This window comes from Sinohyriopsis cumingii, chromosome 2, assembly GCF_028554795.1.
Source record: "Sinohyriopsis cumingii isolate HCF-2022 chromosome 2, ASM2855479v2, whole genome shotgun sequence".
Classification (NCBI taxonomy): domain Eukaryota; kingdom Metazoa; phylum Mollusca; class Bivalvia; order Unionida; family Unionidae; genus Sinohyriopsis; species Sinohyriopsis cumingii.
The window spans coordinates 151,271,728-151,299,671 of NC_142962.1; the positions used below are offsets into that span (position 1 = coordinate 151,271,728).

General features: G+C 35.9%; 1 pseudogene across 1 annotated transcript in view; it reads right to left on the reverse strand.

The window, feature by feature from the left end:
* LOC149806089 (ras-related protein Rap1 pseudogene) overlaps positions 1 to 24,050 on the reverse strand; it is a 332,158-nt pseudogene extending 308,108 nt beyond the window's left edge. The window contains exon 1 of the transcript XR_016419852.1: positions 23,634 to 24,050. The product of XR_016419852.1 is annotated as a ras-related protein Rap1 pseudogene, transcript variant X2 (transcript). The remainder of the gene's footprint in view (positions 1 to 23,633) is intronic.
* Between the last annotated feature and the right edge of the window lie 3,894 nt (positions 24,051 to 27,944).

The following is a 27,944-nucleotide window of genomic DNA, read 5'->3' on the forward strand; positions in this document are numbered from 1 at the left end:
CTTCATACTTTACTAGGACACATTGTATCATCTCCATTTATTTATCAATAGTAAACGTTTGACATTTTGCAGTAGCATAGATTTTTTATTGTTCAAAATATCCAGTTATTAGTTTTCCATGAAAAGAACCAACAACAAAAAAAATCAATTACGGTGGATGTCAGAATCCGTCAAATAACATTCAGTGGCTTCGTTCTATAATCAAAGTAAACCACGATTCCTACCGGAGTTGACTGGATATATCGAGTTTACAACTGATGAGCCTTGTAATGATATGTTCTCGTTGATCGGCGCATGTGTAATAGACATGCGAATTCCAGTTAAAGAGTACAAAATGAAATCGATGCATTGGATGCAACATGGTCATATGCAAATATAGCACAAAATAAACGGGCTAAACATTTTCTGCAAAATATCTCCATAAATGGATTTTTTTTGAATGTATGCTGATTAGCGATTTACTACAAGAATTATAACAGAAATATGGAACAGTCGCAAGGAAATTCGTGGACAGATTCAGAATCCTTCTGAAAAATGTTTTGAGGTTTGTTACAGGTTGTTGCTCTGTCACCAATGCCACAAGTTATATGAATTACAAAATTTTATATCCGATTTTTAATTTGTGAATATGCCTTTAATTTATATAAAACAATTACAAACATTTGGAAGCTTCGTACTTCGAAACTCAGCACCGATAAAAATGTAAGTGCTTCGTCTAATAGATTCACAATTTTCCATTAGATTTTAAAATAAAAATCAATATTCATACTTGTATAAAACAACTAATGTGTCTCTCAACGTGCAACACATACATTTGTTCAGGATACATATTATATACATCATTGATATAGTATGTATGCATGTATGCTTGCAAGCATGTAAGTATGTATGCAAGCAAGTATGTTGCGTGCGTATCACTAATACAGTTGTGTGTCTTTACAATTTTCGCCACGGAAAATGTGCTTGTATTACCACTTGGTGTGCTTATCATCGATGGCTTGCAATTTGCAGTGCGTAATATTGATGGCTTAACTTTTGGAATGAGTATTATCTAAGGCTTATCACTTGGAGTGCGTATTATCGAGGTTCTACCACTTGGAGTGCGTATTTACAAGGGGGGGCCCCGAGTGGCCGAGTGGTCTAAAGCGCTCTTCGTTACGGATCACTGCCATCTCATCTCTGTCTGCGGCGGTTCGAGTCTAAGATTCATCCAATGTGGGCATGTGAGAAAGCTTGCCAGTAGCTTCTCGTGGGTCGGTGGTTCTTTCCGGGGTTTTCCGGGTTCTTCCTCCACCATTAATACTGGCCGCCATGTATAGCCTATCGTGCTGAAAAATGGCGTTAAACCCCACAACACAACAACACAACAACATTTACAAGGGCTTGCCGCTTGGAGTGCGCATTATCAATAGCTTGTAATAATCGACACGAAATTGGATTGGTTGCCTTTAGGACTGACATCTTTACTCAACGTGCAGTATCATGTTTTCAAAGAATACAATATTATTTTCTTCTCGTGCATCCTATTTGTCGGTACATATACTTCAAAAACGTTTTTGGACTTGATCTCTCTCACTGTATGTCTCTCTCTCTCTCTCTCTCTCTCTCTGTCTCTCTCTCTGTCTCTCTGTCTGTCTGTCTGTCTGTCTGTCTGTCTGTCTCTCTCTCTCTCTCTCTCTCTCTATATATATATATATATAGTTGCTTTCATTTTTTTCCATTAAATCTTCTATATGGTTTATATATTCCTCAACTGAAATACACCAATTACCAGGCACCCACTAGATAATTGTTTCAAGACCATACCGTATATATTTTGCTACTTATATGTTTGTGACCGCTCTGGTGGCCTAGTGGTTACAGCGTCCGCCTCGGGTGCGGGAGATCGCGGGTTCGAACCCGGGCCGAGTCATACCATAGACTTATAAAAATGGTACTATATGTTGCCTCACTTGGCGCTCAGCATTAAGAGGTTAGTGTTATGACTGGTCGGCCTATATACCAGTATCGTGGCTTACGTGTCATTTTGCTGTGTATTCAATATACAATCATGAAATTATCAAATCAGTCATCAATTTGAGATGCGTCAATAAAAATGTTATCAATTCAGACTCATCTTTTCGAGATGCGGCAATGAAATAAGTTCAGTCAGACAAATCTATTCTAGATGCAGCAATGAAACAGGTTATCAATTTGCTGCATTGATGTAAAGAGGACTGTTTTATGTGCCAGAAACAGAATAAATAATCTAGATTACCAGAGGCCAGCATCACTAAATGGCGAACCAATTCAACGTAGACTTATTATTGGCCTAAAGAGACTAAATGAAATTAAATAAATGAAATTAAATAAAATCCCAAACAGGTTGATTGTATATTATTTAGTAGATCGGAACTTAGTTTAATATACCAATATAGCGGCTGAATGTATCGTTATGATATGTCGTTGATGCAATGAAAGTCGGAGGTATCTGAGATTTCCACAAAAACAAAGTACGAATACAAGGCTCTTAACATAAACTGGTTGTCATCTATTACCTGCCGATGCGTTGATCAACATTGGTCGGACTTAAAAGTTTCTAACGTAATCTGACAAAATATTTATTCTAATTTAACTATCGAATGTCACGGTGCATAAGAAAAGCAAAAAAAAATTAAATTTTAATTCTTGTAATACAAAATTGTATATCATGTGTGGTCCTAATAAAAAGAGGCAAGTCTGATGTTACAAAGTTTAGGCATACCCAAGCCATACGCCACCAGGCTGCAAACATGCATGATGATGATGATGATGATGATGATGAGGAGGAGGAGGAGGAGGAGGAGGAGTAATAATAATAATAGGAGTAGTAGTAGTAGTAACGTAAAACGTCCGTGGACATTGCTGCGACCAAATAATCTGTCTTCTCAAAAAGATGATACCGGTATCAAGAGATCAGAATAATATCAGAATATTTTTCCAGCAATAATCTGTTTGAAAAGTGTGCAGACGAGGGCTACAGGTATGCTGGTTCAGGCAAGTTACACCTTATTATTATTATTATTATTATTATTATTATTATTATTATTATTATTATTATTATTATGTTATATAGTTTTGATTTAATTATATTTGATTTAATATGTATTTATTTCAATAAAATTGTTTGTCATTTTCAAATTTTGTAAATTTTTATTACATGCTATTGTAATTGTAAATTTATTTACTAGAGATGATACTTTTTTCCGAAAACAGTTTGACCTTGACTGTTCGTTTTAGTAAACACCAGGTGTTGATTTAGATCCTAACCATGATTGAAAAAGAGCAGTTATTTGATAGATGGTGCTTAGCCAAGAAAGCTGAACGAGATTTTAAAAGTCTCAAACAACTTTTATTACTTGAAGATTTCTCAAACTGTGTCCATAGTGACATTAAGTCTTATCTTGACGAGCATCAGATTCAAACCTTGGAAAATGCTGCTCGTGCTGCTGCTGAGTTTTATTTTCACTCATAAAGTTCCTTTTGTAAATAAGACGTCTACTCAACAGTCTTCTGGCAGAAAAGTATTTCAGCCTAATACAAGCCCTTCTAAAACTCATAATGGCACAACTTCTAAAAATCAAACTTCAGAGAAGCTTGATTCTACATCCTTGTCTCTTCCTTCATGTACCTATTGCAGAAAAAGGACACTTTATGTCTGATTGCTACCAATTCAAAAATAGGCATCTGAATCAACACAAACCTATTCCAAATGCTCTATCTAAGGGTGAAGATCACGGTCATGTATTGAAAGCAATACATTTGTTGGGTCTAATAAACCCCAGTCTGATTTGATTATGGAGAATTATGAACCATTCATATCGAAGGGTTCTATATCACTCTTGGATGATTCAGCCGATCCTATACCTGTCATCAGATTTATTCTCAGGACCCGTGACAGTCGGACTTGTCTCTGTTTTACCCGCTGAGGGCATTCATTTATTACAAGGCAACGACCTAGCTGGAGCCAAGGTTCTGGTTAATCCACGCGTCACTGACAAGCCTTGCTTGGATCAGAAAGTATATCCAATTGAAAAAGAATTCCTTGATGTATTAACATCTTGTGCAGTTACCAGAGCTATGGCAAAGAAAGCTCTTGAGAATGATGTTGATAAGGAAAGTATTCCTTTTTCTGACACATATATTGGTCAGGCTTTTGATGTTGTTACTTTCACACAATGTTTGGATCAATCAAAAGGTATTGATCACTGTGGTCCTCTTTTTAACGACTTATTCTCTTTATTCTAATCAGGGTGATAAACGACAATCACATGTCGTCGAACAGGAAAATGATGCCGAGATCTCATGTTTGTTTCAAAAGACCATTAGTGAAACTGAAGCTACTGAAATTCCTGTCTGTTATTGAATTGAAAATGGAATTCTTATGAGAAAATGGAGACCTCCCGAGGTACCGGCTGACGACGAATGGTCAGTGAACAATCAAATTGTAGTTCCAAAACCTTACAGACAGGAACTACTTAGTCTGGCCCATGAAACTCCATTGGCTGGTCATTTAGGGATCAATAAAACTAATCACAAGATCTTAACTCACTTCTACTGGCCAAAAATCAAAAGTGATGTTGTTAAATACTGTAGATCTTGCCATACCTGTCAAATGGTAGGAAGACCACATCAGAAAATTCCCAAGACTCATCTACAACCTATTCATGCCTTTGACGAACGATTCAGTAGAATTAGGATATATTGTGTTGGTCCATGACCTAAGAAAAGTCAGGTAACCAATGCATGTTGACCATTATATGTGCGTCAAAAAGGTTTTCATAGGCAATTCCCTTGAGGAATACATGATCTAAAATAATAGTAAAAGCTTTGATAATTTTTTTTACTCAATTTGACCTTCCCAAATCTATCCAATCGGGTCAAGGGTCAACTTTTAGGTCTGGAACTTTCCAGCCTATTATGTTTAGAATTTGGCATTCAGCAATTCAAGTCAAAAGTGAAATTTCGGTTTGACAGAACATCAATGGACAGAACTTTTGAGTTTTGTAATAATGGAGTTCTGTCTCTTGCTCATTCTTTAAAGTTTTCTTCAGATTAGATATTACGGTCCTTACAAAGTTAAGAAGAAAACGAATGAGTTAAATTGTAATATTGGTGCTCCTGGGATCTAAACAAATTATAGGAGTACCAGTATATTGAAAGAGATAGCCAGGTTAAACATGCAATTAATTTAGTTGTACCTGTCCCATTTAGTGAAGATTTAAGTGACGGAATATCATCGTATTCTATTGATATTGAAGTGACAAATCTTCGGAATTAAGAAATTATGAAAGATTTCGACATTTGCAAGAGAAAGAAAGAAATTAACTTAAACAGTTATTATTTGAATATGAGCACTTGTTACCAGATGTTCCATGAAGGACAAACAACATTTTCCATGACGTTGAAATTGTAAATTCCAAACCTGTCAAGCAACATCCGTACAGGATGAACCCTCTCAAACAGGAATACTTGAAAAAAGAAATTCAATATTTGCTGGAGAATGATTTTATAGAGCCCAGTAAAAGTGACTGAAGTTAACCATGCATACTTGTTCCAAAACCAGTTAAAACTTTCCGTATGTGTACTGATTATAGGAAGGTGAAGGGTGTGACAAAAACAGATGCATTCCCGTTACCAAGAATCGATGACTGTATTGATAAGATCGGGAAAGCCAAGTATGTCACCAAATTTGACCTTCTGAAAGGATTTTGGCAGATTCCACTAACAGAAAGTGCAAAGAAAATTTCGGCATTCGTGACTCCAAATGGACTTTACCAATATAAAGTAATGTTGTTTGGGATGAAAGGGTCGTCAATTACATTTCAGCGTCTCATGATTAAGATTACCTCTAGTCTAGACAATAGTGATGCTTACATCGATATTATCATCATCTACTACGACAGCTGGTAATAATATTTAGTAACAATTCGGAAATTCTTTGACAGACTCGCAGATGCATAAAAGTGAGTTCTGTCGTGCTAGTGTTACTATTCTAGGACACATCGTGGGAAATGGACAAGCTAAATCTATAGATGGTAAGGTCAGGGCTATCTCTGAATTTCACGTGTCTGTTAATCAAAAGCAATTGATGCGACTTTTGGATATGGCCGGATACTATCGAAATTTTGTTCCAATATTTCTATAATTGCTGAACCCCTGACAAATTTATTGAGTAAGAAATACAAGTTCCTTTGGACTGAAAACTGTCAGTAGGCTTTTGACAAGTTGAAAGCCATACTTTAAAGCGCGCCAGTTCTTAAGGCTCCAAATTTCAGCCAATCATTTAAACTGTATGTTAATGCCAGTGATGTTGGGGTTGGATCAGTTTTGATTCAAAAAGATGAAAATGGTATTTGTCATCCAGTGTGCTATTTTTCTAAGACATTATTCAACAATCGAGAAGGAATGTTTGGCTTTGATATTGGCATTACAACATTTTGAAGTTTACCTAAGTTCAGCTCCTTCTTTGATTATTATATTTAGTGACCACAACCCCCTTACATTCATCGGCAAGATGAAAAATAAAAAGCCAAGACTACTTAGGTAGAGTTTGTTCTTACAGGAATAAAATCTTGACATCAGGCACATCAAGGGAAAAGATAATTTAATAGCAGACACACTTTCCCGTGTATAGCAATGTATTTTTTTTCATGCACACTGTGTGTAATTTATAGGAGTTCTTTTTGACCTCATGTATAATTAGTCTTTGGTAAAAAGAAAGCTTTATGTGTAAATCTTTCTTTTTCTATGGGGGGGGGATGTATATTTGATTTAATTATATTTGATTCAATATATATTTATTTCAATTTAATTGTTTGTCAGTTTCATAAAGAAAAAAATTGTAATACATGCTATTGTAATGTAAATTTATTAACTAGAGATGATACTTTTTCAGAAAATAGTTTGACCATGACCGTTTTACAAACACCAGGTATTGATCTAGATCCTGCTCTTAATTGAAAATTAGTAGCAACCATGTAAACAAGTTCTATTTTTATTTTAAAATGATTGGTTGTTGTCGATGTTATGATGGGACTACGAGTTTAAGATGTAAATATTTGTAAAAAAATTTCTTAGAGTAAAATGATTGGCTTTCGTCAGGGCCACACTGGGTGTACGTGTATCTCTACAAGTACCTAATTTCTACGAGCGTCCAGAACATGATCACATGACCCCATGTTTACGTTTTAGAAGACGATATAACCTTTGTTTGGGAGAATTATTCTCAGTTGCAGATGGGCTTTTTCTTACACTAGTAGTTGTATGTTCTGCTGTTTGGAGTTATTTCAGATTATTAAAATATTGGGGTCATTTCAAATTATTTAGATTCAAAAGGATTAATTCTTTTTCCTGGAAAATACATGTACTCATGTGAGATTCTTAATCAAAGACAGTTCTTATAAACTATTTATTCAGCTTTTCAAAAAACCGGAGTGATAATTCTTATTTCCAGAAGGATCTGTAGACTTCAACACTACAGATTACAGCATACGTCATCGTTTTCCAGCTTGGATTCTTCGTCGGGACTCGAACTTGAGATGATTAGAACATTTTGTTATTAGGACTTCAAAAATTGTATTCGTGGATTATTCTTGGATAATTTTTGGATTGATTCTTAAAACCGTAAGTTCATTTATTTCTTCTTTATACAGACTTTTTCCAGGAAAATAAATTATTACTGTATTTTTCAAAGCTTGTTGTTTTCACACTTTCTTGCATTACTGTTTATTCGAGCCTAAACACGTGACATAAGAATTATTATTATTAGTATTAGTAGTAGTAGTAGTAGTAGTACTAGTTATCAATCAATCAACCAGCATATTTTTTTCGTTGTAGGATAATAGGATAAAGTGTTGTGGTAAATGTATTTGGAAATTTTGGATCGTTTTTGCACACCTACTGATAGAATGAAGATTTACATATAAACATGTTATAGGACAGAGAAAGAAAACAGAGAAACTAATGATAACGCGTTACAAGTATCAATGACATACAAATTCGAACAGTTATCAGTCAAGAATACTGCTGCAGCGTTTGAATAGAAAATAAGAAAACAGATGATGGCAACAAGGCAAATTATGACAAATAGATTCCAGTGTTCGAGATGTGCAACTCATCCCTTTTGTGAAGTCTAACTAGATTTGTCCGGTTTGAAATATTTATCCAGAGTGTGAAAACAATTTATCATGATATCAGTGTTATCGTTTTCCATCGATCCAAGCTTAGGATTCTTAGCATCCACGTCATATGATTTGGTGGTCCACAGATTGCGCAACGATTTTGTTTATATTCGATTATTTTTAATCAGCATGCAACAACAGTACTAAAGGCCACTTGTTTCCTCTGAACACAAAAAAATTATTTATTTGGCTGATTGCATTTATTAAAGTTGCGAACATAACTAAATGGAATCTGGGCTTAGTCTTATCGGAACGATTGTAACAGAATTTTATTATAAATATCGGATATTATCACTGATCTATTTAACACCATATATGGACAACGTTACACAATCCCTCTTGACCCCAACATAAGGGATGTTGTGACACCAATTTCATGTTGTAAAATAGCTCGCTCACTTACAACTTCGGTCAGCCAAACTCTTATATGAACAATCGTGTTATAGTAAATTTTGTTCTAGTAATGATATATCTCTTTCGTGCACGAAAGACATTACATTGCAAGGGAATTTTTGTAGTAACGAATACTACGAAAACATTCTGACATTTTCTTTAAAAGCACTTCGTACATCATCAGTGTCTTTGAAACAAAATTACGTTTATTCTGAATATATTGTGGGTGCTTGGTATGTTCTATAATGTTTTCCGAATCTCTTCAGCAGTCCATTTTTAATTAGAATATGTTTTTGAACTCGATTTATTGAAACCGCTTGTCAAGGAGACACGAATCCGGTACTGGTTCAAAAAACTGAATGTATCCTTACACTTCTAGTTTATCGGAAACAAATATCTGCTTTATTACGTTTGGGGTTGCAGCTGCATGACACTTCAAGCCGATTTGTAATAACATTTGTTTGAAAATTATTGTACTAAATCAAGGCCGACAAAATAAAGGGGGGCCGGGAATATATCCCCGGAGCCCGGGCCCGTAAAGAGGCCCAGGCCGAACAACACTTTTTAATTTTATAAAATAAATCTTTTGTTTGAACAAGAACTAGGAGATGCCCGGGTGTATTTTACCCCAGGGCCAATGATCGCCATCAAGGAAAATGGACGAAATCACCTATAGGTATTAGGATAGCGGTCATCAGCTATTCAAATTCAATTATAAAGAATACTCATATGTGCAAATTACAATACTTATTACATTAGATGTTACTATATTTAGTGCAATCGCAACAAATGTTGTAATAATGTATGCTTAAATATAATATGGGTTGAGACTAAATGGAATTTATGTCCCTATAATAAGAAAAACTTTTCTTTGACAACTACTCAACTAGATAACTTACTGATATCTGTATCGTGCTATTCAGATCTAATTGTAAGGATTACTCCATTCTTGCAGCTTGTAATAATTATTATATCTGAAGATATGATTAAATCGTGCTGTCATAAAATCTGCAAGTTGTTGTTATCGGGTTTAACGCCCTTTTTCAGCACAAGATAAAATAAAGGGGGGCGGGAATATATCCCCGGGGCCCACAAAGAAAATAGTGAGGGAAGAGCCAGGGAAAAGGGGGGCCGGGAATATATCCCTGGCGACCCAAAAAAACAGTGGAGGAAGAGCCAGGGAAAATTTCGGAAAGAACCACCGGCCACGAGAAGCTACTGGCAAGCTTTCTCAAGTACTCTCACTGTCTGAGCCCGAGACTCATACCCACAGAGGTGAGATGGCACTGATCCGTAACTGTGAGCGCTTTAGACAACTCGGCCACTTGGGGCCCCAAAAACTGCATGAATTTCAACCCTATTGTAAATAGTAATTGTTTGTTCGAGGAATATTCAGCTAGGTTTACTACCTGTATTAATGCAAATGTACACAGTTTTGCCATTGTTAAACAAACGTAACACGTAGTAATCAACAATTATACCGATAAAAAAGGGAAAAGAAAATAAGGCTACACCCTGCAGGCACATGGTACATAACTCGAATGTAACCGCTTCAAAGCATTGTGCGTCAGATAATAGGATGCACAGAAGTTTACATGTTCACATGTAATTAAGCAGTTATTGCTTGAAAGCGCGATATATTTCCTTAAAGAAAACATTTCTTTTGTGAACATACATCCTTTGGGAAATGCGCATTACATAAAAAAGTTAATGAAATGGTTGGGTTTGCTGAGCTTGACAAGGATACATAGTGATGTAGTGAAACGGCCCGGAATTCATTAATACTTTCTACACAACGCTTTTGAAACAATGTAAAACCTATAAAGAGTATGATGTCTGCTATATCCCACATTATAAATTGCATTGCTTGGTCTTTGTTAACGATATTTCCAACGTAAATGTAAGCTTGTGCATAGGTTTAAATGAGAAAAAGTAAGCGGAAGAATACATGTTGTATCAGTTCTGAAAACATTGGGATTTTCACCACTTCAAAATGCCTTTAAACTATCCTGACTAGTCTATAAAAAAAAGTTAAAGCCACGCCAACAAACGCCAGTTTTTCAGAAGAGAACCCTCATTCCAAAGCATCGTATTAGCAAATTATCCTTGTGAAGGCTTCCCGACCATACAAGTTAAATTGGAATAGTGTCAAGAGCCGATAGGCTTTAAGCAGTTCTCATCTAATGACGACCACAGACTTAGTGAAGAAGGTATATAATGTCAGAAAGTATTAGCTCTATCCCAAAAGAATATTCGACCAATGCCTCTTGAATGTCAGTTATTGTTACGAAATAGCTATCTTTACAGGTTCAATTGTTTGTCGGAGATTGTCAAGAGAGAGAGAGAGAGAGAGAGAGACAGACAGACAGAGAGACAGACAGACAGACAGACAGAAACAGAGTCTTGTCTTACTAGAATCTACTCGAAATTGACCAATCTGTGTCTAGATTATTTCGTACTGTGCAGAACTTTTCACACAATTTAGTATTTCTCGATGCGTCTGTTCAGACTTTCTTTTCTGCAACATAACTAAGTCGAGTTAATATTTACTTGTCACGATATTCAGGTCAGATCAGTGAAGTGGTAAGCGTTCGTCACTATCTCACTATCAACACACGTGGAAAACGAATCATAAATGTAGGAACAGGAAGACAATTTCAAAGAGTTCTCAACAATCAGAAAAAATCTCCGCAAGTGTTTGAGAAAACTACGGCTAGGAGCAAACGCATTTAAATGATTGCTACTTTCTGGGGCATTACAGAGCCCCATATGCAAATGATTTTTAAAAGGCGCTGCTTTAAATAATCCAAAATGGTATCTATTACACACACACACACGCACACACACACACGCACGCACGCACACACACACAGAGTAGTATGCAGAAATGGGGAATCTGACTCACTTTGTTATTGCCCGTGATTTTTGTATATAAAAAAATGGGCTCTATGCTGAAAAAGTTCAAAATCGTCAACCGTGCCGGAGCCGAAGTAGTCAATAGTGGCCGACTACATGCCCGACTGTATAAAATTTTGCCTGAGACTGTACTATGATAACGGTGCAGAAAAAGTTTGGCCGACAGCGCCGTGCCCGCGGCAACGTTTGTGACTAAATTTGGGTGGCTGGGGAAGTGTTGGGCAGTCGACGAGAAGAAACAAAAATTAGCAAGCTACGGCTGTTAAATAAATGGTATACGGGCTATGCTGCGATAACGTTATAGTGGCCAAGCGCGTGCGTGTTAATATCATCGCTGCAGTGGCGCTTATCATTCAACGCGCACTGTCCACATTTATTGATTATTACTGCTGAAATTTGTTGCAACCGTGAGCGAAAAATGCGCATTTCGTAATATTTATATCGCCATTGAGTGCGTTTCGGTAGTGATCGGTTGTAGCGATTTTCTTAGTGAAGAATTTTTTAATTCCTTTGGCTATTTTCTTTACAGTCTCGACGAGCGTGAAGCAATACATCTTATACCTCAGTCCGATAAACCCTAGGATAGTCGTGCCGTTAGTTTCATCTTTGAATTTTCCGATCACCTTTTTGTTATCAGCGCAGTGAAATTGACTGTCTGTGGGGTAATTGGAAAGATCAAAGAAATCTTGATTACCATAGATATTCTGATAAACATCTTTGGTTTCAACGGCGTAAACAAGACTGTCTTTGTCCGTCATAAGCAACTTGGCCCGATCGCCGTGCCGTGCTTTAGTAAACTTGTAATGAAACTCGTACATCAACCATTTGAGATTTCTAACACTGTAGCTCCGACAAACACGGGCTTCTGCGATTTTAAATTGGTCTTTCGTGTTTCTAAATATGATATCCGCCTATCTAGCACCGAGGAGATTAAGTTTTCGTCAGCGATCAACCACGTCCAAAAATTATGCGCTAGCAATCTGTCAGTGTTGCCGTGCGGTATTGACATTTTTGGTGTGGAGATAAAATGATCCGCGGGTCGTCGGTACAGCATTTACCAGATTGTTGTTTGTGGTAACAACGCTGTGGATTTACTGTCGTATAAAAATCATTTTTTGTGGATAAAAATTTTAGTCAGTACAGAGCTCATAAACGCGCTGATTATTTTTGTCGCCGTTGCCTTTGTCGTTTTACAAACCAAAAGATGCTAGACTACCGTATTTCATCGGGGGTACTGTACAACAAACAAAGAAATACAGATGCCCGCACGCGGTAAATAAACATTAACATTTACCTCCCACATTAAAAACTATCATTATTCGTTCTTTATCGTATTTGACTGCGAAGCCATATTCAGCGTGTCAACGACAATTACCTCGGGGAATAGCCTCGCGATAGACAACCCGTGGAGGAGGGGTCACTGACGGTGATGGAATCGACAAACGTTCCTTGTTCCGTGGGTTACAAAGTATGTTGTATCGCGGATGAATCATGGCCGTCGGAGTACAAGCTGTACTGAGGCCCAAATTGGATAGAATGGTTTTGCGAGCAATTGTTTATCAGGTACGCAAAAATCAACAACATTTTAAGAAATCTAGCACCTCAACGGTCGCTCACTGGCAAACAATGGCGGCAATACTATGAGTCCCAAACTTGCATCCGCTGTGACGGCAGATTTCAACAACAAAACCTCAGCAGCGGCAGTAATAATAGTGATACCCGGTATCATCACGTGATCACCGGCGAGTACCTGGGCGCGATTCATGCGGATTGTCTGCAAAATGTTACTGTTCCTGAGTTTGTTACAGTCGTCGCACATAACCTTCGCGGGTATGATGTCCATTTTATTATCGCCGCGTTAGGTAAACTCGCATTATCTAAAATAAATTTAATCCCCAACAATTTTGAAAAATATATGTCAGCGACTGTAGGGCCTTTCCGGTTATTGATAGTCTACAGTTTATATAGGCCTCGCTGGACGATCTCGCTAAAAACTGCTTATCGTTTCACAGTCTTGAGCACGGATTCCAAGGACAATATGTGTTATTTCTGCGAAGAAAGTGGAATCTACCCGTACACATATATCAATGATTGGGTACGGTTTGATGAAACAACATTACCACCCAAGGAATAGTTTTATGCCGTTTTATCGGAAATCAGCGACGTTGAATACAACCGGGCGCATACCACGTGGGCACATTTTCACTGCCGAAATATCGGGGATTACCATGATATTTATTTTAAACCGATGTGTTGTTGCTCGCGGACATTCTCCTCAGTTTTCGCCAAACTTGTGACAATCATTACTCGTTAGATCCGTTGTGGTTCTTTTCATCGCCGGGATTGTCGTGAGAGGCATTGCTAAAGATGACTACTCCCAAAGCTGTTTACCGAGCGCATGATTCGTGGGGGGGGGGGGGTATTAAGTGTTATCACTCACAAATACGCAGTCGCTAACAACAAGTACCTCGCTCAGGACGACTCTAAAAATCCCTTTGTGTATATCATCTATCTCGATCCTCACAATCTTTATGAATGGGCATTGTCACAAAAGCTACCGCCAGCGACTTTGTCTGGGTCACCGGCGAAGAATTTAATGCAGACCATGCCCGCGGTTACACTGAGGGAATCGGGTATTTTGTCGAAGCGGATTTTAAATATTCAGCACACTTACATGACTTGCACAATGATTATCCATTTTGTGCAGAAACATTAAACATCGACGATCATTAGTTGAACCAGGCCCAACAATCATCGCTTAGCGTTAGAGGCACTAATATGGCTAAACTGGTCCCTAACCTCCACGATAAACGCAATTATGTGACGCATTATCGGTTATTCGAACAAGCCCTCGAACACGTGCTCGTATGGGAGCGAGTCCATCGCGCGTTAAAATTGACGGAAGTGGTGTGGATAAGACATTATGCTAACTTCAATGTAAAACACCGCACCGTAGCAAAGACGGACTTCAAAAATGATTTCTTCAAGCTCATGAACAACAGCGTGTTTGGCAAGACTATAGAAATCCTGAGAAAGCGTAAAAAAGTAGAAATTGTTAACGATGTCCGACGGCTTGATAAACTTGTCAGCGATCCCACGTTTGTCAGTATGAAAATCTTTGGTCTCAACCTTGCGGCGGACTAATCACGAAATGCCAATTTAAAATTACAGAAACCCGTGTTTGTCGGAGCTACAGTGTTAGAAATCTCAAATTTCAAATTGGTTGATGCACGAGTTTCAATACAAATTTATTAAAGCACGGCAAAGCGATTGGGCCAAGTTGCTTATGACGGACAAAGACAGTCTTGTTTACGCTGTTGAAACCGAAGATGTTTATCAGAATATCTATGGTAATCGAGATTTCGTTGATCTTCCCGATTACCCCACAGACAACCCATTTCACTGCGCTGATAACATAAAGGTGATCGGAAAAATCAAAGATGAACCTAACGGCGCCTATCTCTGAGTTTATCGGATTGAGATATAAGATATATTGCTTCAAGCTCAGCGAGACCGTAATGAAAAAAAGCCATAATAATTAAAAATTGCATCACTGACAAAATCGCTACCATCATTCACTACCGAAACGCACTCAATGGTGCTATAAAATATTATGAAATGCGCACTTTTCGCTCACGGTTGCAACAAATTTAAACAGTCTTAATAAATCAATGTGGACTGCGCGTTCCATTATAAGCACCACTGCAGCGATGGGATTAATATGCTCGCGCTCGGCCACTATAACGTTATCGCAGCATAGCCCGTATATCATTTATTTAACAGCCGTAGCTTACTAATATGTTATTTTCGCCGACTGCCCAACACTGTCCAGCCACCCAAATTTAGTCATCAAACGCTGTTGCAAGCACGGCGCTGTCGGCCAATCCTTTTTTCCCACCATTTACATATTACAGTCTCGGGCTAAATTGTATGCAGTCGGGCATGTAGTCTGCCACAAATGACTGCTTCGGATCCGGCACGGTTGATAATTTTTTGAACTTTTCAATCATGTTATTTACATAAAAACACGGGCAACAACAACATGAGCCAGAATCGTCATTTCTGCATACCACACACACACACACACACACACCGGCGTTGAAAGACAGTGAAAATATGTATGAAACAACCATTAACTGCGATGAAACACACTCCTAATGTTCCCTCAAGCGTACCTTTGAACACGGTAACCATCTGCTATCTACTGGATGATTAGCAACACTATTTTGGGTGAAGGATATAGTTGACTATCTTAACGGAATCACTCATTAACCTCCGATACTACTACTACTACTACTACTACTACTACTAATAATAATAATAATAATAATAATAACATGATTTGATACAGCAGTTAAAATCACATGTAGGTAACATTAGGCAACGTACCACAATGTTGGTAGATTAGGTAACTTACCACGAGAGTTGGCATTGCACCTAACAGTTCCCCTGTTCCTAGTAAAGTACTACGATGCAATGACAGGAAATAGGACCTACTACACTAACATGTAACTGAATAATACGATAGTAGAACATGAGATAGAGCTAATCAAAAAGTGTTTTAACAATTATGCGCCTTTCATACTGCTGGCCCTTCTGACGATTACTGTAGAAAACACATACATAATCATTGATATTGGAGTCCTTGGAAACGTGTCGATGACAGTAGTAAAAGGGTCACATTGTATGCAGAATTTTGTACAAGTAAAATCATAACACATAATGCTCATTCAAATCAAGGAAATTGTTACGAAAACAAAGAAATAAATCTTTTCTGGGAATCATTTCCAAAAATTGCCGTTAGAAAAGAGAAGAAACTGAATGTTTCCTTGCCCTTAAAAATCACAGAAGAAACTGAATTTTCCTTGTCTTTAAAAATTCATAGACTCGGAAAACATACATACATACATACATACATACATACATACATACATACATACATACATACATACATACATAAGTTAAAATAAGGGTTCCAGGGAGGAGGTGGAAATATTCGGATGCTATGCCTTTGCGTAAGTCTTCCACGACAGTGGAGTGATGTGCCGGTGGTTTGCGATGAAGTTCTGGATACATTAAGTATCCGTGCGCAAACGGATATTTCGGTAGTGTTCCACAATTTTTGGCAGCACTTTGGAAGTATGAAATGTCCAGTGACACTAGCTAAGTCAGGCATAGATACCTTGACAACTGGACCTTTTTTATTAACTTCTCTTTGATAGTTCGACTACGTTGAACTATTTGTGGTCACTGCATGTTTTCTCGTATCCAGACTTTATCAATTTTGCTTAGTCTGGTTTATAAAAAAAATTAAATTCATTTTTCTTTTCAGCTGTGACAATCTGATTCAAAAGTCTCTGGTCACCCTATTCATAGTAGGTGAGGGGGCCAGAGCGGTCAATTGGTCTAAGGCGCTCGCCTTTACGAATGAGTGACAACTCACCTTTGTCCGCGTGGGTTGTAGTCTCGAGCTCTGACAACATGGCATATGTGAAAAAACTTGCCTGTAGCTTCCTATGTTTCGGTGGCTCGATGCAGCGATGGTCCAATTGATATTTAATATCCTTTCATATCACTGCAGAAATGCCAGTCGCTAATCTTGCAGGGAAATTTCATTTTGTCAGTTTCGATTCTTTTTCAGTTTTGTTTAAAAACAGTTTTAATGGTTCGATTTTTTAATGTTTTGTAAGCAATATATTCATGAAAATTCTGCGGGTAATCAAAGAATGCAACATTTTCAAAATTGTTTGAACTTCATTTTATAAGAATGAGCTAGCAACCTCAATATATACCACTATGAAGGAGAGTAAAAATGAAATTCCCATACGTAATCCTAACACAGGTAACACGCCTGTATCCACCCGCATCTCCATCTCGATCCAAGTCTAGAAACGCATCGAGCACAAAAGAGAAAATTTAATATGAATGCAAAAGACAATTATTCTTCAATTTTACATAATTTGCCCTGAAATAGTGATTGAAAATTGAAATTTGTGCAATAAACTGCATTTCAAGTCTTGGAATTTCAAGACTGCTAGATTTGATTATGGTGAAAATTCTTTTCACGCCACATCAAATTTTCAATCAATTCGTAACGAATGCTAACTTGACTTGCACGTATTTGTCTATCTTAGATTACACATTCAGTACTATAAGACATGTATAAAGCCAGCTGTTCTTTGCCTTGACACTATGTACGAAACCTAGCATCGTATACGTATCCAAATATAGGACCTAGAGCGTTTTCATAATCTAACAAATTTGATGAAACATGAACGAATTCTGAGATGCATATATGTAGTATATATTTCTATGTATCGATGCATAAATAAATCAAACACAGTTCACACTGATGTTTCTAATTCTTAAACGTGTATTTGAATATTTTGAAGTAATAATACCTTTGGTATTCACATTTGAATCATGAATATATTTCTTCGTAAACAATAATACCCAGATTGGGATGACATTTGTTGTCTGACCTCATATCTGGTTGAACCGGTTTTAAACTAAAGTTGTCTGACCTCAGATCGAGCCGGTTTTAAACTAAAGTTGTCTGACCTCAGATTGAGCCGGTTTTACATCAAAGTTGTCTGACCTCAGATTGAGCCGGTTTTACATCAAAGTTGTCTGACCTCAGATTGAGCCGGTTTTACATCAAAGTTGTCTGACCTCAGATCGAGCCGGTTTTACATCAAAGTTGTCTGACTTCATATATAAAAAGCCGATTTTACCTCAAATGTCTGACCTCATATCTTCTCCAATAGGTTTTACAGCAAAGTTGTCTGAGTTCATATTTCATCAAACCGGTTGTACCTCAAATCAAGTGAAGTACTGATGTTTTCGTGATTAGACCATGTTTAAAAGGACAAGATTCCTAATTTCACGATTTAGATCAAAGTGAATATATTCCATGACCATCGGTGGAAGGAATATTTGTCTAATTAGGTCAGTAAATCAAGTGTAAACTTCATCAAAAGACAATATTGCGTTTTCCATGGCTGGATATAAATTAAATGGTAACATTCTAGTCACTAGGTCAAATCTAAATGGTAAGCTGACAGCCATATTTCTTTTCTTTTTCCGATTTAGTGAGGCATTCCTGCATATTACAGAAAGTATTACACAGCCAAAATGTAAGAAGCGACATTTGGTGCATATAAAGGATTTATTGCTTTTTACAGCCTTTCGAAAGAAAATTTTTAACATGCAATATTTCACTTTTTGCGTTTATCCAGTCGTACGAACGTGGCACATTCAATTCCGATTGCAGTCTTGTATGATGAAGAAATGAATATGCGCCTAACCAATATATATTCCTAAATTAAGGTAAACGTCATTAGTCATAGACCGATCCTTTCTTGTGTCAAACCGTGACTGTAGAAAGGGACACATAAACGTATCAAGGCATGTTTCATTTTTAAAATTACTTGTATAAATAAATGGCATCTCTAACATTAGAATATAAGGCATGTTCCATTTTTAAAATTACTTACATAAATACATGGCATCTCTAACACTAGCATTAAAGGCATGTTCCATTTTTAAAATTACTTGTATAAATACATGGCATCTCTAACACTAGAATATAAGGCATGACCCATTTTTAAAATTACTTGCATAAATACATGGCATCTCTAACACTAGCATTAAAGGCATGTTCCATTTTTAAAATTACTTGTATAAATACATGGCATCTCTAACACTAGAATATAAAGCATGTTCCATGTTTAGAATTACTTGCATAAATACATGGCATCTCTAACACTAGAATATAAGGCATGTCCCCTTTTTAAAATTACTTGTATAAATACATGTCATCTCTAACACTAGCATATAGCAAATATCACTTTACTGGTTTCCGAAGTTTAATTCCATTACATTTTTCTTGTGTATTTTCCATTTATGTGTGGTCAACGAAATTGACAGGAAATGAAAAACAAAGATTTTTTCCAAAATCACAGGGAAAATAAATTGTGTCCCTTCTTTAGAAGCACATACTTAAATACCATCTGGCAAGTATCGGAAAAGCAAAGCTTTACTGTTCAGAGTTTTATAAATTTAATATGTTCATACTATAGTCTGTTTCGTGCTGTAAATATCACTACATTGTTAACATTTGTGTGTCATCACCATCTAAACCTCTTTGAACGTATGCTGTTGACGTGAATATAACTGACCGACGCCTAACCCGCATATCCATCACAAGCTAGTTAAAACCTCTGTTCTCTTCTTTCATTGTCAAATACCCCCAGTTATCACACGTTTCCTGCAACCTAAATGTGAACGCTATTCCGAAGAAATCAAAATATCAAGCTTCTGTTTCCAAGATAGTGTGATATATGCGCTACTGTGGTTTGTCTTTTATCAAGGTACATAACCTTATTTGACTCGGCACAAAATAACCTATTGGTGTTGCTGTTTAGTACAACAGCAAATCAAATTACCTAACATAACTGTAGATAAGCGTATCCTTTGTCCTTTCTTGAAGTAGTACTATAAATATTTCGTCAATAAGTTGTTCTTTCTTAAAGCAGCAACATTTTTTTATATCTAGCTTTCATATTTAATTAAAAATGAACATAAACAAATAACAAATGGCATTGATGACTCTTTGATAATTTCACAACTATCAAGGTTATCATGATGTGAATATGTCGACAGATTCCAACTTACTACTTTATGATAAATAATTCAAATAATCCATTTTATAATTTGTAAGAGGATCTTGAAAATGCGTATGAATTCTTTAACTGGCGGACGCATATTAGCACTGTCAGTGTTGAGTGAAGGAGACATTGCCATATATTTATCTAAATGTGTGCAGCTGTGTTTGTTCTATTTCATACTTTTGTTTATATGTATGATTCATGAGACTGTGTTTGTTCTATTTCATACTTTTGTTTATATGTATGATTCATGAGACTGTGTTTGTTTTATTTCATACTTTTGTTTATATGTATGATTCATGAGACTGTTTGTTCTATTTCATACTTTTGTTTATATGTATGATTCATGAGACTGTGTTTGTTCTATTTCATACTTTTGTTTATATGTATGATTCATGAGACTGTGTTTGTTTTATTTCATACTTTTGTTTATATGTATGATTCATGAGACTGTGTTTGTTCTATTTCATATTTTTGTTTATATGTATGATTCATGAGACTGTGTTCTATTTCATACTTTTGTTTATATGTATGATTCATGAGACTGTGTTTGTTCTATTTCATACTTTTGTTTATATGTATGATTCATGAGACTGTGTTTGTTGTGTGCTATCAAAACGACTGTTTTGTGTTTTGATTCTTAAGACTGTTTTTATGTGTACAATCGATAAGACTGTTTAGTGCGCATGATTCGTAAATTTGTGTTTGCTGTGTACAGTTCATAAGACTGTGTTATCTGTGTTAGTTTCATAAGACTGTTATCTGTGTATGATTAATAAAACTGTTTTCTGTGTATGATACATAAGACTTTTTTCTGTGTATGATTAAAAAAATCTGTTTTCTGTGTTGATTCACGAGACTGTGTTATCTATGTATAATTCATAAGATAGCTTTCTGTGTATAATTCATAAAACTGTTTTACGTGTATGATTAAAAAACTGGTTACTGTGATTGATTCACGAGACTGTCTTATCTGTGTATGATTCATAAGACTTATTTCTGTGTATGATTCATAAAACTGTTTTCTGTGTATGATACATAAGACTGTTTTCTGTGCATGATTAAAAAAACTGGTTACTGTGTTTGATTCACGAGACTCTGTTATCTCTGTATGATTCATAAGACAGTTTTCTGTGTATAATTCATAAGACAGTTTTCTGTGTATGATTCATAAGACTGTTTTCTGTGTATGGTTCATAAGACTGTTTTCTGTTTATGATTCATAAGACAGTTTTCTGTGTATAATTCATAAAACTGTTTTCTGTGTATGATTCATAACACAGTTTTCTGTGTATGATTCATAAGACTGTGTTAACTGTGTATGATTCATAAGACTTATGTCTGTGTATGATTCATAAGACAGTTTTCTGTGTATAACTCATAAAACTGTTTACTGGGTATGATTCATAAGACTGTCTTCTGTGTATGATTCATAAAACGTTTTCTTTGTATGATTCATAAGACTGTTTAATGTGTATGATTCATAAGACTGTTTACTGTGTATGATTCATAAGACTGTTTACTGTGATTCATAAGACTGTTTACTGTGATTCATATGACTGTTTACTGTGTATGATTCATAAGACTGTTATATGTGTATGATTCATAAGGCTGTGTTATCCGTGTATGATTCATAAGACTGTTTACTGTGTATGATTCATAAGACTGTGTACTGTGTATGATTCATAAGACCGTTATATGTGTATAATTCATAAGACTGTGTTATCTGTGTATGATTCATAAGACTGTTATATGTGTATGATTCATAAGACTGTTTAATGTGTATGATTCATAAGACTGTTTACTGTGTATGATTCATAAGACTGTCTTTTCTGTGTATGATCATAAGACTGTTTACTGTGATTCATAAGACTGTTTACTATGATTCATAAGACTGTGTTATATGTGTATGATTCATAAGACTGTGTTATATGTGTATGATTCATAAGACTGTGTTATCTGTGTATGATTAATAAGACTGTATACTGTGTATGATTCATAAGACTGTTTACTGTGTATGATTCATAAGACTGTGCTAACTGTATATGATTCATAAGACTATGTTATATGTGTATGATTTATAAGACTGTTTACTGTGTATGATTCATAAGACTGTTTACTGTGTATGATTCATAAGACTGTTATATGTGTATAATTCATAAAACTGTGTTATCTGTGTATGATTCATAAGACTGTTTACTGTGTATGATTCATAAGACTGTGTTATATGTGTATGATTCATAAGGCTGTGTTATCTGTGTATGATTCATAAGACTGTTTACTGTGTATGATTCATAAGACTGTGTTATCTGTGTATGATTCGTAAGACTGTTTACTGTGTATGATTCATAAGACTCTGTTATCTGTGTATGATTCATAAGACTGTTTACTGTGTATGATTCATAAGACTGTGTTATCTGTGTATGATTCATAAGACTGTTTACTGTGTATGATTCATAAGACTGTGTTATCTGTGTATGATTCATAAGACTCTTTACTGTGTATGATTCATAAGATTGTTTACTGTGTATGATTCATAAGACGGTTTACTGTGTATTATTAATAAGACTGTGTTATCTGTGAATGATTCATAAGACTGTATTATGTGCACTATCCTGAGAGTATGTTTTCTTTGCACGATTCCTAAAATGCAATGCTAATACTCTTCTAGGATTCAATATAAAACAATAGGCCTTGTTTTTTTTCGATAGTTAAATATTTATCTCATGATATTACTTTGAATATAGTAAATGACCATTGCAAAAACAGCACTTTATTTTAAATTATTGTCATATATTTAGATTGATTACATGTAACCTTTTCTTTTACATTCAACGATTGGCAACATTTGGTATACATGCGGTTGACATGCCTGGTTTCAATAGTCAATTGGCTTTCGTCCTATTCTCTAGTGCAGATGAAAACTTAGATAAATTGATTAACGATCAAGGAACATGCTTTTCGATAGTCTTAAATACTAAGATTACCTTTCTAAAATCGATTACAAGGATACTTACAGAGTATGCACACAAGAAGCGTGATAGTCAGTGTTCGCCTTTAAAGTATAATTCTTAATTTCGGATTATATTTTGTTTATCTAAAATCAAGAAAAGTACTTTAGAATCAATGTCCAATAAGTATATTACTATATTAAACGAATTTTAAAATGCGGGAAATATGAAATTTGCGTGAAACCTGTTGTCAGTGACAGCAATCGAAGATAAAACAACAAAGTGGATTATAACTCATAACTGCTGCTTTATTATTTTCTCTTTCATCGTGTTTTCTTTGCTCCGTAAAACATAACGGACTTTAGTATTCTGATAAAAGGGCTTGCAACACTGTTTCTCTAGAGCATGTAGTTGAGTTGTATAAAACCATTAAAGCTTTATTATAGGTTTCCAGCAAATAATAATATATATTTCTGATTAGAAAAAGGAAATATAAAACTTACCTTCACGCTAGTTTCAGGTAACGTTTGTATTCTGTATTGATTTCAAGCTGTCATGCTGCTGTACAGATGCAATTCTTGAAGTCTGAAATCTGTTTAATTTCTCTCAAATAGTTACGAACTAACTACTGAGTAATCTTCATCAAAGTCACTGAAGGTTTGTCCTTAACCATGTAGAATAATTTATGAAAAGAACAGTCCTACTTGACCTCACAGAATATATAGAAACGAAATATTAGTTATAATGTGTGTTTTATTTCCTCTGCATAGTTGAGGAACTATCGACATAAATTCTATAATAAAGAATATAACAAAAATTTATCAGAACATCATGAAAATCATCACTCATGGGGTGGTACAATTAAAGACAAACAAACATTCAACGTTAAGTCCATATCTCTACGATAAATATCCGTAACAATATTTTCCAGTTCACAAATAGAAGTGTTCTCTTCCGGAACAATGTCTATAGTACCGCTACTGCTTCGCAGTTTAATATTTATCCATATCCGTAGCGCATGAATATAACGATTGTTTTGTGTTGCCTATTGATTGTCGAGCCGGCAGGCGGCGATACGGGTTAAGTCAATTTAATCGATATTCTCACGTTGGAACAGAAGCATCACAGATAGATTAAATGTCAGAAGCCCTTAGCAAAAGATATCGTATATCTGAATAAAGAAGAAGAAGTCTATTAGTTCTTCATGGGAGAATTCATTTTCACATATTTTTCCAGATTGACTTGAATTGCAAAGTATGATCTTACAGAGTAGATTTAGTAAAATACCGATCATTTTTACAGTCGAATTTGAAACAGTAACTGAGAACATGATAGCATTTTGTATTGTAACAAAACTATTTCTTTAGCCCGTGAAAAGTTCTCAAGTGAGAAACCTGCCAAGTCTCGTCGAGGACTGCAGCTTCAGTTGTAAATAAAGACTCAGAGTGATGTATTAACAAAACGGCCATACAATCATATAGGATACGATTTCTTTTGAATATAAGATTACTTTACAGGAATAACGATTCTTTTTCGTTTCTTTCAACTGAATCAGTATTCTGGTGTTCTTTCTAAGCCGTTGTAGTTCGTCAGGCCAGACATGCTTTACACATTACTCGAAGTAAACGGCAACTCTAAAATCACTCGACAAACTTTAATTTCAGTAGCGATGTGCACCACAGTTACCATCTATATGTGAAAATAGTCACTGGAGGTGTCGATTGGGTGGTTTAATTTTGAAATCAGTTCATTGGCCCGCATTTTATGACTGTTGACAAATATATTGCCAATAGAAAAAATTAATTGTTGATTGTTGTTAAATGTAACCGTTTAAGTCCGATACATTCGCATTCACTTTTGAATTGCCCCATAAAGCCCAATGCCGTGCAAACGTCGTATATGCCAAATCATCTGAATAATACTGAATATTAAAAAAATATTGGTCCTAAACTTCGTTGGTTTCCATGAAGACCAGAAAATATCGACAGTGAGCGCTTTAGACCACTCGGCCACTCGGGGCCCCTAAAGGAAAGCATTGAGGATGATGATCTTATGGATGATGATCTTGTGATACGGAGGAAAACTTTGATGACATGGATCGTGACGTGTGTGTCATACAGACAACTTTAACTGATCGTGGCGTGTGTGTCATAGAGACAATTTTGATGGCTTGGATGGTGACGTGTGTATCATAGAGAAAACATTGATGACTTGGATGGTTACTTGTGTGTCAGAGACAACATTGATGACATGGATCGTGACGTGTGTGCCATGGCGACAACTTTGATGACTTGGATCGTGACGTGTGTGTCATAGAGACAACTTTGATGATTGGATGGTTACGTGTGTGTCATGGAGAAAAAATTGATGACTTGGATTGTGACATGCGTGTCACAGAGACTACTTTGATTACTTGGATGGTGACGTGTGCATCATGGAGAAAATAGTGATGACTTGGATGGTGAGATGTGTTAGAAAAAACACCGATGACTTGGATGGTGACGTGTGTGTGTCATAGATAAAAACATTGATGACTTGGATGGTGACGTGTGTTAGAGAAAACACTGATGACATGGATCGTGAAGTGTGTGTCATAGAGACAACTTTGATGACATGGATTGTGAAGTGTGTGTCATAGAGACAACTTTGATGACATGGATGGTGACATGTGTGTCATAGAAAAAACATTGATGACTGGGATGGTGACGTGTATGTTAGAAAAAACACAGTTGACTTAAATGGTGACGTGTGTATCATAGAGACAACATTGATGACTGGGATGGTGATATGTTTGTCACATAGAAAACATTGATGACTTGGATGGTAATGTATGTGCCATATAATAAAACGTTGATGATTTGGATGGTGGCGTGTGTGTCCGAGAAAACTTTGATGACTTGGATGGTGTCGTGTGTGTCATAGCAAAAACATTAATGACTTGGATGGTGACGTGTGTGTCAGAAAAAACACTGATGATTTGGATGGTGACCTGTGTGCCACAGGGAAAAATTTGGTATGTCAAAGATAAAACAATGATGAATTGGATGGTGACATGTCTGTCATAGAGAAAAGGTCGATGACTTAAATGGTGACGTGTGTAATATAGAAAATATTGATGACTTGGATGGTGACGTGTCAGATAAAAAAATTGATGATTTTGATGGTGACTTTTATGTCACAGAGAAAGCACTGATGACTTGGTTTGTGACGTGTGTGTTAATTAGAAAACACAGATGGCTTGAACGGTGACGTATATGTCATAGAGAAAACAGATAATTTGACGTGGTGATGTGTGTGTCATAGTGTCATAGAGAAAACACAAAAGAAGACGATCTAAAAGATAGCAAATAGAAGATATACACAATAATTAGGTACATAAATATTATGATCGCCATTGTCATAAGACTGACATTATGAAATTTATAACTAGCACGTAAATATCATACAGGGATAAAAATTTACATTCAGCAATACATCAATATATATTCCCAACGTGCTATGCTAATTATTTGCTAGATAAATATGAAAGAGTGAATACTATTTCCAACATGCTCACATAATACTTTGCTCTGCAAATATGAACAAATTAGTTAAATATATTAGTAAATCTAATCTGTGTAAGTCTGTGCATAAGTAGTGGTAGGTTATCTACCATATCGTAAAGCAGATGGTGGTTTTGCTCTGTTAACTACTTCGTCTTTACTTGGTAGAGAGTGATCATGGGCCTTGGGTAAGAAACACCCAGGCATCATTTAGCTTTTGTTCAAATAAAAAAATTATTTTATCAAATTAAAAAGTGTTGTTCGATATATCACCGGTTGCTCCCCACCCCTCTTGTCGTCCCTGGTAATATGTTATCTGTGCTTTAGAGAGTTTATTCACGTTTTGAATCTAATTAATAAATATCAAAATCCTGTAAGCGAATATAGGTGATTTGTGTAACTTAGAAGATTGACTGTGCATATTGCATATGTTTGCAGTCCTTTGCAGTCTTCAATTTTCGAACTGTTTTGCAAATCAGTGTTGTTCGTTAGCTCTAAGAAGCCCTCAAAGTTGATCGTTTCCTCTGTTCTGAGATTGGCTGCGAGATGTATGTATGTAATCAGCCACTGTCTTCATTCTGTGGATCTGGTTAGCTTGAAACCTAACAGATGATGAGAAGTTAGATGTATGTAAACACACTTTGTCAAGCTGTACAAGTTACACAGTAAGCTAGGAACCGTTGACTCGTTACCATTACAGCAATCTGTCAATCTTAGTCGATATTTAGTTAATGTTTTTGTTGGTATCATCAGGGTTAACTGGTAACTTTGAAGTTTTATAGGTACTTTTAGTTCTACGTCTAATATCCCACTTACCTCTGCATCAATTTCCCATTCAGTAATACCGTCCTTCATTTACTATTTTGCCGCTCATATAAACTCATTAACAGGCATTGACAGGTAATAGCAAACAGATCAATAGAGATAATTTATATCTAAAAGATGAGAAAGTCTCTCAAATTGTTCGTATCACACTTGTTATCTCAGTCTACCTTCATCATCTACAAAGTACTGGTGACTGCCCTTTGCATTTTCTCATGCTATCCGCGGGGAGGGAGCATTTGCCAGCCTCCCCCACTGAATTGTTTAAAAATTCTTTGTGATATATATATATATATATATATATATATATATATATATATATATATATATATATATATATATATAGATAGATAGATAGATAGATACATAGATAGATACATAGATAGATGGATGGATGGATAGATAGATAGACAGAGAGATAGATAGATATATTACCCATGGAAAAAAGTT